At 38.7% G+C, this 12,526-nt stretch overlaps 1 long non-coding RNA gene and 1 other non-coding gene across 2 annotated transcripts; both read left to right on the top strand.

Annotated features, from left to right (window-relative positions):
* Window positions 1-3,772: 3,772 nt before the first annotated feature.
* LOC142162718 (uncharacterized) lies at window positions 3,773-6,873 on the top strand. Its single transcript, XR_012694011.1, has 2 exons — window positions 3,773-4,110; window positions 5,002-6,873. It is a non-coding gene; the product is annotated as an uncharacterized LOC142162718 (long non-coding RNA).
* Window positions 6,168-6,265, top strand: LOC142163677 (small nucleolar RNA Z221/R21b). Its single transcript, XR_012694622.1, has one exon. It is a non-coding gene; the product is annotated as a small nucleolar RNA Z221/R21b (small nucleolar RNA).
* Window positions 6,874-12,526: the final 5,653 nt, after the last annotated feature.

A 12,526-nucleotide genomic window follows, 5' to 3' on the forward strand; every position in this document is an offset into this window, starting at 1 on the left:
AAAAGGAGCAAGGTGAAAAAGGGTACGAGGTACCCAGTTAATGAAGGTTAACAGCGGTTATAATTGAGGCACAGGAACATAAGCTTTTTGAGTTATATTCAATAGTAACAGAGGTATATACAATTGAACGCACCCCTTCCAGATATGCCCTATGGGGGGGAGGTAACAAAAGTAGTATAAGAAGTTATGATGGATGAATTGATTGCGTCAGTTGACATTTCCGGATAGTGCAAATGTGCTAATAGATCTCTTTATGAGACACCCAGATGGTGCACTCTAACATAGTGCAGCCAGATATGAGTACTACAAAGACATGCACTATAAGCCTTGAAGGGATAAATATTACCTTAGTGTGGCTCGCATCCCTAGTAAAGCAAGAACGTTAAGCAACTTGAAGAGCCACTGGATGGAGCAAAGGAAAGTTAAAAGCGAAAAATAATCGTATTGAAGTTTTCACAAGAAAAGGGATATGCAAAAATATTAGCAGAGTAATAAGAAGAGATATAAGGAAGTATTATGAATAAGTGGTGATACATGGATGAAAACGGTAGAGTGTTACAGAACCTATAGTTAAATGAAGAAAGAGACAAAAGGTAATGGGCCTTAAGACAACAAAAGAGTATAGGCCATAAGGTTATATCCTTATTTCGAGAAATAAGTTTGTGACTCCAACGCGACTACCAGAGGGGATAGTTAATCCTCAGAGTAACAGAAATCAGTATGGACTATGGAGGTAAGTAACTAAGGATAATTACAAGTGAGCACAAACATCAAATATTCAATCGGGAATACATGATAATAAGCTCGCATCTTTACAAGAGTCAGAGGGTCTTCCCTAAGTACTCCGACGAAAGACTAGCTGAGGAAATAAGGAAGAAGGCTTTAACCTCAGTACAACGACCTAAAGAGGAAATGGTCGTGTGACAACAGTCTCAAAACAACATTGTATGAACTCCCTAAGAAAGTGGAACCTACAGTGGCCAATGAACAGGGAGTAAAATCAGAAGTGATATTCAGATCATATGAGTTGTACGCAAACTCCGGCATGCGTGAACTAAGATAAGCTAAGTATGGACGCAACAAGGGGGCAGAAAGACTAGGAAAAGCAATGGCTTACGTTGAAAGCTAAGATGGATCGAAAGAATTATTTTATCAATGGTCCAGAATCGGTTGCATTAAGAACTCACTTAAGGGTTTGGAGTTTTATACCTGCATCTTATACAGTCGTAGAATATTCCGGTATACGTTAAAAAAAAGAATTGAGCCTAGGCCATAGATGAAGGGTTGAATTGTTAAAGGATTTTATCATGAATATACCTCAATGCCTATGAAAGGCTGAAGTAATAACTAATACCAGGAGCCACATGTCGGAAGATATCTTAAGCCTACATAGAGGCTGATCAGAGAGAAGAGGAGACTAAAGAGTTACATCGTCTAAGCAAAACAGGAGGGGCCAAGAGAATTATAGACCTCAGGATCACTCTTAATATCAGATGTTCAAGAGAAATAACATAACAACCATAATCTATAATGGCTCTACAAGAAAGTCAGTTTGAAGAAGTACCAGCCTCATAAGAAGTCAGTACGAAGCTCCCATCGGATAGTGTATGTAGCAGAGGTGTGAGTATTATCATAAAACTTCAAGTTATGGACGTGAATTATACCTATGTGGAGGGAAGGCCATGAAAGAGATAGAAGATACGATGTGAAATTTTAAGGTAATTAAGGAAAAAGTAAACAACGTACGAGATACTCAAAGGCAGAAGATCGTGACTAATCCATACTTCGGATAGAAGTCTATAAGCACATGGATTCAATATTCAGGAATGATAGCACCAGCGTTAGTAGCATATCTTCAAGCCTATGGTCTAGGTATCGAATAACTTGATTATGAGAGTAAAGGATAGTTAGAGACGATGTGATGTCTCGCTTGATGTTCCAAAATAACATAAGGAAATCTATGGTGGAAGCAAGTTGAAGGAAGGTCGCGGATACAATAAATAGATATGTATAGGTCCCAAGCTAAAGTATAGTAGAGCAACAAAGTTTTAACGAAACATGAGTAAGGATGAGGAAAGGCAAGTGAAAGGGTGATGAGAACGGATAAGTCCTCGGGATTGAAACCCATGAAAATAAGAAAGCTAATGGTTTCTCTAAATTATAGAAAGTTTAGTATAGCCTGAATGAACTCAAAGGAGTATAAGACTAATAACATTAAGAAGAGATGAAATGTTCCCTGTTAATAGAATGAGGGTGTAATTATTATTAGAAAAAAAATGAATGACGTTTGGACCTTCGATTGAGTAATGATCTGATGAATAAAAGAAAGAAATCTCATGAATTGGACGGGATTAAAATACCCACGCAAGGTAAGTCACATTGGAATGCTGTGAGATACGGTTATGAAAGAAGGGTATCGCCCTAGGTGGATTAATCTAATCATTTCAGATGTTCCCCAATAAAACATAAATTCTAGCAGCAATATTACATAAAAGGTTAAGTTATCAGGGGTGGATTGTGGATCAAAATTGAGGTGGATCAACAATGGATGGATGAAAGTTATAAAGTATGAGAAGAGATTAGGCCGTCATTCTTAACATGAATAGTAATGTGGAAGCATTAGAGGACATAAATTTATACGTATGGGATAAACAATGAAAGTAACCTGGGATTTGGTAGCAGACCTCAGTAACGAGAAGTCGAGGTAAGAGTTATGGTATAGTATAACCTATGTAGATGCAGTACAATCATACGAATGGATAACCATGCCTATAAAATAAGATATAGCAATATTCATAAGTTCGACAAAAAGCGAAGAACTTCAGAATTTGCTACAAACTGGAGGAAAAAGGAGAGAAGAACTGCATAAGCACACTTACAAGGTTAGTATCATAAAAGATGCATGATGGGAGGTAACAACAATAATGAGATTGGAAGGAATTTGATCGCAAGTCATGGCGTGGGAAAGAGGCCTAAAAGGGGGAGAATACCCTGACCTTTGGACTTATTCACAGAACAGTGGCCTAGATGGCAACAAGACTACTAAAGTATTCGCAAGAGCTATGGTATATGAGAACGATAAGCGCACCAGTCAACATTCGAGGACGAATGTTCCAAAGGGGGGAATGATGTTACACCCCATATTTTTGTGCATGAAAATAAGCCATAAATATATTAATGAGAGACCAGAAGTGAGATGTCACGTCCCGCAGTATTAAGTTACAACGATGTTGCACCCTGAAGTATTGTATGTTAAAATTTTCGTTTTCAGTTAACCGATGTAAGACTAGGAGATGAGATCATCTTGACGTTAACGTACTTACGCTATTTATAGCAAGCAATAAATAAGTGTTATGAAGAATAAGAGGGTACACAGATTAAAGAAAACGAGTTTCGTTGAAAGTAGTCAATTTGGAATAAAATACGGTCGAGTAATAATACCCGATAATTATGAACTAGTACCATGCAAGGTACCATATAACCACGGTAGTATAATATATAAAGTATATATAAAGTATTTTAAAAATAAATAAAATTTTAAGTAATTTGTGGTCATTTTTAATGATACGGGTAATTGATTAATTATCGGGTAACGGGATACTATCTAACTAATTGATAAAATAATAAGATAAGACTAAACCCTCCAAACGTGGCATCAAGCTACATGATAAAACTATGACTCTTAGAAAAATTTCATTAGGTGGCAACCAAAATACTAATTAAGGTGACAAATGGATAATCTTCCAAGTCCAAATTCTAGACACATGGAAAACTTAAATAATTCTCATTGTTTCTTGCTGCTACTTCAGTTTTGAAAGCATTTGCAAAACTAATGTAACTAGTACTATCTGCACAAATACCAAAAGCAGAAACCTATTTCCTTCCAAAACCAAACACGATTCCTCCAAAAAAATCAATGAATTCAACGTTATTCTTTCAAACTTAAGAAGAACCAGAAACGTTTTTAAATGAATTCAATGTTATTCGTTCCAAAATTTTTAGGAACTAAATAAAATTTTGTCCGTGAATTTCTAAAGAAGCAGGGGCGAATTTTGCTCAATCAACGAAGGTTTTCCAATGGAGTATTATACTGAGTTTTCCCTACTCCAGGTATGTTAAGGCTATCCCTTCTTTCTTTTGGCATGATCCATACGATATAAACGAAACGTGCAAATGCACAAATTTCATAAGTGACTCTACTCATAGAAGTAATAGAAATATCCATGTTCTTTAATTTCCATGTGTCATAATATTTTATCATCTGTTCATGGGTCTTAGAAAAATACGAAAGTTGAAAAGGGTTTACTTTATGATATTACTCAGAGGCAAAATTGTCTTATGACATTCCGAATAATTTTATTGACGTACTTTTTATGACTGCATTCATGTGCACTGACCCATGACCAGATGGTGTTATATACGCGTATATATGTAAATATATGTATATGGGATATGGGAAAAGGTTATGGCGTTATATACGCACCACCACCTGGTCAGCTGGTATATGATGATGTTGTTGCCCACAGTGGCTGAAATATGATTCAAACGGCGTTATATACGCATATATGGGTATGTATTCAAATGGCGTTATATACGCATATATATGTATGTATTCAAACGGCGTTATATACGCGTATATATGTATGTATATATATGTATATGGGATATGGGAAAGGTTATGGCGTTATATACGCACCACCACCTGATCAGCTGGTATACGATGATGATTTTGCCCACAGTGGCCGATATGATATGATGGATGCCCTCAGAGGCTGATGATGTTATGAAACATATACCTATGCACGACATGACATTCATACGCATATGCATGACGCTGAAAGTAATTTATGATTTACAAAGTTATTCAGACGTACGGGTTGAGTCATGTACTCCATATGTCTTCCATGTCTCCTATGTATTTATTTATGTGCCTTACATACTCGGTACATTATTCGTACTGACGTCCCTTTTGCCTGGGGACACTGCGTTTCATGCCCGTAGGTCCTGATAGATAGGTCGAGAGCCTTCCAAGTAGGCTATCAGCTCAGCGGAAGATGTTGGTGCGCTCCATTTGCTTCGAAACTGCGTATTTGGTTAGTATGATTTAGACGTCTATTGTTAGGTATGACGGGACTCTGTTCCGACCTTTGTGACACTTATGTACTCTTAGAGGCTTGTAGATATATGTCGTGTACGTGGAAGATTGTACGGCCCTGTCGGCCTATGTTTTAGTTTATAAATGATTATGTTAGCCTATTAGGCCCATATGTCACATGTATATAATGATTTAATAATAAAGGTACATTACGTTGGTACTCAGTCAAGTAAGGTATTGGGTGCCCGTCGCGGCCCATCGATTTGGGTCGTGACATGAAGCTTACAAACAAAAACTTCAGCTAGAGCTGAAGTTCGCCAGTTACAAACAAAAACTTTAGCTCTAGAGCTGAAGTTCGACAGTTACAAAAAAAAAATCAGCTCTAGAGCTGAACTTCAGGCCCGGCTACTAGAATGCTGAAGTTTTGCGTGATTGCATTTGCTACTTCAGCCCCGTATGTTGAAGTTATGCGAAAAAGCGGGTACGCTTGCAAATTTTTTTGCAAAGCAGACACAAGTTAAAACGTGACAAAAAAGTGGGTATAAATGCAAATGTCCCGATAATTGAAAAACTCGAACCAACTCGATCCATGTACCCTACATTATAGCACGGACTATTATTTTTAGAAGCGATATACTATATATTTCTCCCAATATTTTTGTAAACTGAAACACGAAATCTGGACGGAGGTATTTATTCATGTAGTAGTCGTCAGAGTTTCCAGTTTGTAATAATGGGGACTTTAGGAGGATACGATGGTAAATCTAACGAATGAGGGTTTCTATCAGCCGCTCTTCACCATCTTTTATAAATTTATTACTTATCATATTCTATATAAAAGGGCATCAGCAATTACAGATCTACACACACACAGTGGAAAGGGATGAGGATTTTGGGAAGCTTTTGGTGTGAGCGGGGTGGCAAGATGTCATATGTTTATGTTTGGCAAGATGTCATATGTTTATGTTTCATAAAAATTGAGACATCTTGCCTACTCCGCCCATTCACATGGCTTCCAACCATTTCTTCCTTTCCTACAGTTTCTTGTTACAATTTTTCGTTTATATTTTAAGAGCTGTGATGAGATCTGGAGATAGTCATGCACCACTCTTACAAAATTTATTTTTTGAGTGATGATAAATTTCTCATACCCATTTTGTTTCTGAGCTCTTATGCATTCTTTTCGATTTACCAAAAAATGAATTTTTCTTCATAGGGGGTGAGCCGCATGAGAAAGATCAAACCATGACGCGGACCGTACCATAAACTAAAGCTTCTGGGGGTGAACTTTGGTTTCTGATGGCTCCTTTTCCCGTTCATATCATTTTTCTCAAATTTACTTAGTTTTTTTTCATTTAAATTTGGGTTTGAACATCTTATTTCAAATTCCTGAGTAGCTTGAAGGAGAAAAAGTTAAGGGAAATTATGTAGGAAGTGGAAAGGGAGGAGGGATTTGGGGAGCTTCTGGTGTCATATTTATATTTTCCGAAAGGAAATATAAGAGTTGAAATCTTTCCGATTCCACCCATGCCAATGGCTTCCAATCACTACTCCTTTTCCTAATACTCCTCCAGTTGCTATATCAGTTGCATATGGGGTTTCTTTGTATGAAATGAATTTTTCTTTTTGATGACTGGTAATTAGTAGTAATATTGTGAGTCTTTTGTACAAGTTTTATGTCATTTTCCAATCGTTATGGACAATTGAAACTGCCGTCGATATTATGAGTTCTGAAGTGCCAAATAAATGAATTGGATTGCTGCAAAACAAGAAACAAATATGAGTTTGTAGTGTGGTAAGAGAGGTTGAATTGAACAATGATTTTTCTTTCCCATCTAGTTGTATGAAAAAGGAAAAAGAATTGATTTACAAAATTGCAAGTCTATTTTACTACTAGAAATTACTCCTTTTCCTGGAGGATAAGGTATAATAAGGGCCATACAAATATGAGAGGTATGTGTGAGATGGACGTGGTTCATATCACAGAAATTAACCGTTAGAAATGAGTAGGGGTGACAAAATGATTCCGAGAAATCAGTTAATTACCTATATTATCTACTAAAAAATGGGTTGGATAATGAACTTTTTAAAAATGGTAACTCATATTATCCGCTGGTTAACTTGTTTTTTATCTGTATTAAATATGGGTCGGGTAGGATAATTGATCCGATTTTTTATTACTTGTTTTCGACCCGAACCAATATCCGACCCGCCCTGTCCGTTTGCCATTCCTAGAAATGACACTCAAAAGCTTTTTTGTCTTGCCAAATTAAACGTTTCAAAATCCAGATTATCTCATGACATATAACTCGTCATCTAACAGAAGACTAGACCATCAATACGTGATTCTCACATCTAGCTAAAGAAACACGTAAATGGGAACAGATAACATTGGCATGACACGAAGACATTGGACCATTATCAAAATAAATGGGAACACCAAATCTGAACCGTAACCCAATATATTGTTTATCTGGCTTTGATCTCCCCCCTACAAAATAATTAAAACAAAAGATCAGCCACTGTTCACAATATTTGACAGAATTTTGTAACACATTCTAGCTGTTACAAAACTATAGAGCTGGCGAAGATCCTCAAGAAGAGAAGAGTCAATATAGCGTGTGTCCAGGAGACAAGGTGGGCAGGGTCGAGTGTGAGGGAGGCGGATGGGTATAAACTTTGGAACTCTGGAACCCAGAAGGGTAAGAATGGAGTGGGTATATTGGTGGATAGGGAACTTAGAGAGTATGTTGTTGAGGTTAGACGAGTGAATGATAGATTGATGAGTATTAAGTTGGTGGTTGGTCAGTGCACCGTAAACGTCGTTAGTGCCTATGCGCCTCATATGGGCCTCGATGAGGACGTTAAACAACGCTTTTGGGAGGGGTTGGATGAGATTATACATCAGGTACCACCTAATGAGAAGTTATTCATAGGAGGGGATTTCAATGGCCATATTGGGTCGAACGCAGGTGTGTATGACGAAGTGCATGGAGGCTTCGGTTTTGGGGAGAGGAACGAAGGAGGAACCTCGTTACTGGACTTCGCTAAGGCTTTTGGGTTGGTGGTTGCTAACTCTTGCTTTCCGAAGAGGGAGGGGCATGTGGTTACTTTTCAAAATGTGGTGGCGAAGACTCAAATTGACTATCTCCTACTCAGGAGGCGCGACAGAGGCTTGTGCAAGGACTGCAAGGTGATTCCAGGTGAGATACTTGTGACGCGACATAGGCTTTTGGTGATGGACGTTGGTATTATGGTGAAGAGGAGGAAAATATCGGGTCGAGGAAGACCGAGAATCAGGTGGAGAGCCTTAACTAAGGACAAAGCTCAAGAGTTGGAAGGGCGGTTGTCGGTTATGGGAGCTTGGAGGAGCAGTGGTGACGCGAACTCTATGTGGTCAACGACAGCAAACTGTATAAGAAAGGCTGCGAGAGAGGTGTTAGGGGTCTCAACGGGTGTCTCCGGCAGGCACAAAGGAGAATGGTGGTGGAATGAAGTGGTATAAGGTAAAGTGGAAGCCAAAAAGGAGGCGTACCGGGCGTTAGGGGGAGCATAGGCGAGGGAGAGGCGAGCGTACATGGAGAGGTATAAGGTAGCTAGGAAGGAAGCGAAGATGGCGGTCACGGAGGCTAAGATTGCGGTTTATAGTCATATGTACGAGGAACTAGGGGAAAAAGGGGGGGGGAGAATAAGTTATTTAGGCTGGCCAAGCTGAGAGAGAGGAAAGCTCGAGATTTAGACCGAGTGAGATGCATCAAGGACGACGATGGGAGAGTATTGATGGAAGATTCCTAGATTAAGAGGAGATGGTAGACTTACTTTCAGAAACTTCTTAATGAAGTAGGGGATCGGGATATTGTGATCGGTGAATTGGAGCATTCCGAGAGTCACACTAACTCTGGGTACTGCAGGTGCATCGAGGTTGAGGAGGTCGTGGGAGCTATGAGTAGGAGCAAAGTGACCGGACCTGACGAGATTCCGGTAGAATTTTGGAAGTGTGTGGGGAAAACAGGTTTGGAGTGGTTGACTAGGTTGTTGAATGTTATTTTTGAGGCGAAGAGGATGCCAGATGAGTGGAGGTGGAGTACGGTGGTCCCACTGTATAAGAACAAAGGTGATATCCAGAGCTGTAACAATTATAGGGGTATCAAATTATTAAGTCATACTATGAAAGTATGGGAGAGGGTAGTTGAAGCAAGGTTGAGGATGACGGTATCCGTCTTCGACAACCAATTTGGTTTCATGCCGGGTCGTTCTACTACAGAAGCTATACACCTTGTTAGGAGGTTGGTTGAACAGTACAGAGATAAGAAGAAAGATCCGTACATGGTGTTTATTGACCTAGAAAAAGCGTATGACAAGGTTCCTAGAGAAGTTCTCTAGAGAAGCTTGAAGGCAAAAGGCGTGTTGGTTCCCTACATTATGGCGATTAAGGACATGTATGATGGGGCAAAGACTCGGGTTAGGACAGTGGGAGGCGACTCTGAGGATTTTCCGGTTGTTATGGGGTTACACCAAGGTTCTGCCCTCAGTCCGTTCCTATTCGCCCTGGTGATGGATGCGTTAACACATCACATTCAAGGGGATGTTCCATGGTGCATGTTTTCGCTGATGACATAGTTCTAATTGATGAGACGCGAACCGGTGTTAACGAGAAGCTAGAGGTTTGGAGACAAGCTCTTGAATCTAAGGGTTTCAAGCTTAGCAGGACAAAGACGGAATACCTGGAGTGTAAGTTCAGCGCTGAGCAGAGGGAAATGGGCGTGGATGTGAGGCTTGAATCACAGGTCATCCAAAGTAGAGACAGCTTCAAGTACTTTGGGTCGGTTATCCAGGGGGGAGGGGAGATCGACGAGGATGTTACGCACCGTATCGGTGTAGGATGGATGAAGTGGAGGTTAGCATCTGGAGTATTGTGTGACAAAAGAGTGCCACTGACACTCAAAGGTAAGTTCTATAAAGCGGTGGTTAGGCCGGCCATGATGTATGGGGCTGAGTGTTGGTCGGTTAAGAAATCACATATCTAGAAGATGAAGGTAGCAGAAATAAGGATGTTGAGGTGGATGTGCGGGCATAGTAGGATGGATAAGATTAGGAATGATGATATTCGAGAGAAGGTGTGCGTGGCTCCCATTGATGACAAGATGCGGGAAGCAAGGCTCAGGTGGTTCGGGCACGTTCAGAGGAGAAGCCAGATGCGCTCTGGTAAGGAGGTGTGAACGGCTGGTTATGGAGGGCTCGAGAAGAGGTAGAGGGCGGCCTAAGAAGTATTGGGGGAGGTGATTAGGTAGGATATGGCGATGCTTCAGATTTTCGAGGACATGACACTTGATAGGAATATGTGGAGGTCGAGTATTAAGGTTGTAGGCTAGGAGGTAGCTGAGTATTGTCTTATGTCATAACTTTGGGGGACTAGTTTGGTAAGGATACTATTTTGATTTTGCTTGGTATCATTCCTCTTGATTTCATGTTGTTCTTATTTTTCATATATATATATATATATATATATATATATATATATATATATATATATATATATATATATATATATATATATATATATATATTTCTTTCATATTGTTTCTGTGGAGTTACTAATATTGTTTTCTTTTGTCCTTTTGTCTTATTGAGCCGAGGGTCTTTCAGAAACAGCCTCTCTACTCCTTCGGGGTAGGGGTAAGGTCTGCGTACACACTACCCTCCCCAAACCCCACTAGTGGGATTACACTGGGTTGTTGTTGTATTCTAGCTGTTGTCACCAATTTATAGCAATTATTCTCGTTGTACTTGTCACTAATTGCATGGTAACTCACATTTATTCTTCCTCACTAAACCAACTCATTTGCGTCTAGAATGGATAAACTAAGGGACAAATGCAAACTACGATATATAGCACCACTGGCTTGACTTTACAATGTCTTCGTCCATATCGTAAAATGCTTTTAAGATGACATCCACAGGGCAACTGGGCTCCTTGTATTAGCACAAGCATCGTGTATTTTGGGGATTAATTCACTTTTAGTATTATTTTAATTTATGTATATGAGTATTGGTTTGGATCATGTCGTGTTGGATCGGATTGAATTATTTCTATTTTAATTGGATTATTATTTATTAAAGTGATATAAAAAGGTAAGAAAATGTGGAATAAGAAAAAACTACCGGAAAGTTGTGTTTTTCGGTCATTATGACTTTTGTGTGAGTTAATCAAAATTTTATGATTTGTGTGTGAGAAAACATAACTATATGACCTTAGTAGAAAACAATTATAGTTATATAAGCGTTTGCACAATTTATCATTCACTCTGTAAATCAACTATATATATATATATATATATATATATATATATATATATATATATATATATGACCCCAATAAACTTTCAAATAAGTAAGGGGTCGTTTGGTATGAGGTATAAAAAGGTATAGTGCTGGTATAAAAATTTAATATCATCTTAATACTTTGTTTGGTTAGCAAACGAGGTATAAATTATCCAGGATTAAAATTAACACCGGGATAACTTATACCTTATAGAGGGTGGGGTAATTAGCACCGGCATAACTTATACATTTTTTCTTACAAATTATGCAATTGTCATATTTAACACAACATACCGAACAATGGATAAAAAATAATCCCAGCATAACTAATCCCAACATAACTTATCTCAGCATAACTTATACCAGTATAACTTTGTCACGACCCCAAATACCTAGTCGTGATGGCGCCTATCACATTACTAGGCAAGCCAACCCAAACCATTAACCACAACAAGTTCTTTTTTTTTAAACCATTTTCTAATACAGGTTTAGATACCATATCTCCATAATAAGTGTTTAAAACAACAAAATATAAGCGGAAGTCAAATAAACATGAACTACATAGCCCCAAATATCTGGTGTCACGAGTTTAGAGCCTCTACTACATATCTGACTGTCTGATACAATATAAGTCTAGAAAATGCGGAAAAGAACAAGATAAGAAGGAGAAAATAGGGCTGCGAACGCCATGCAGCTACCTTGAAATCTTCGGTAACCTCTGGATCAGCTGAGGACCCTCACTCTACCACTCGGGCACCTGGATCTACACACAAGGTGCAAGAAGTAACGTGAGTACGCCAACTCAGTAAGTAACTAAAGTAAATAAGGTCTGAAAGTAGTGACGAGCAGTTAAAAATCATATAACTGAATAAACAACAAGATAACAAGTCCATTTCACAGTTTAAAAGCAGTTTCGTCGTAAAATTACCAACTTCAGTTTAAACAATTGAAATCATATACTTAGCAATTTTTCTAACAGAGGCTTATTTTTAAAAGAAGAGTGAACTCAGTGAAAATATCATAACTAGGCCCCTCGGGCAAGGTGTCACTCAAAATATGGCCTCTCGGGCAACCTCTCAGTCACTTGTGACTCACTCTCATCACTCAGTA

This window comes from Nicotiana tabacum, chromosome 8, assembly GCF_000715075.1.
Source record: "Nicotiana tabacum cultivar K326 chromosome 8, ASM71507v2, whole genome shotgun sequence".
In the NCBI taxonomy this organism is placed as follows: domain Eukaryota; kingdom Viridiplantae; phylum Streptophyta; class Magnoliopsida; order Solanales; family Solanaceae; genus Nicotiana; species Nicotiana tabacum.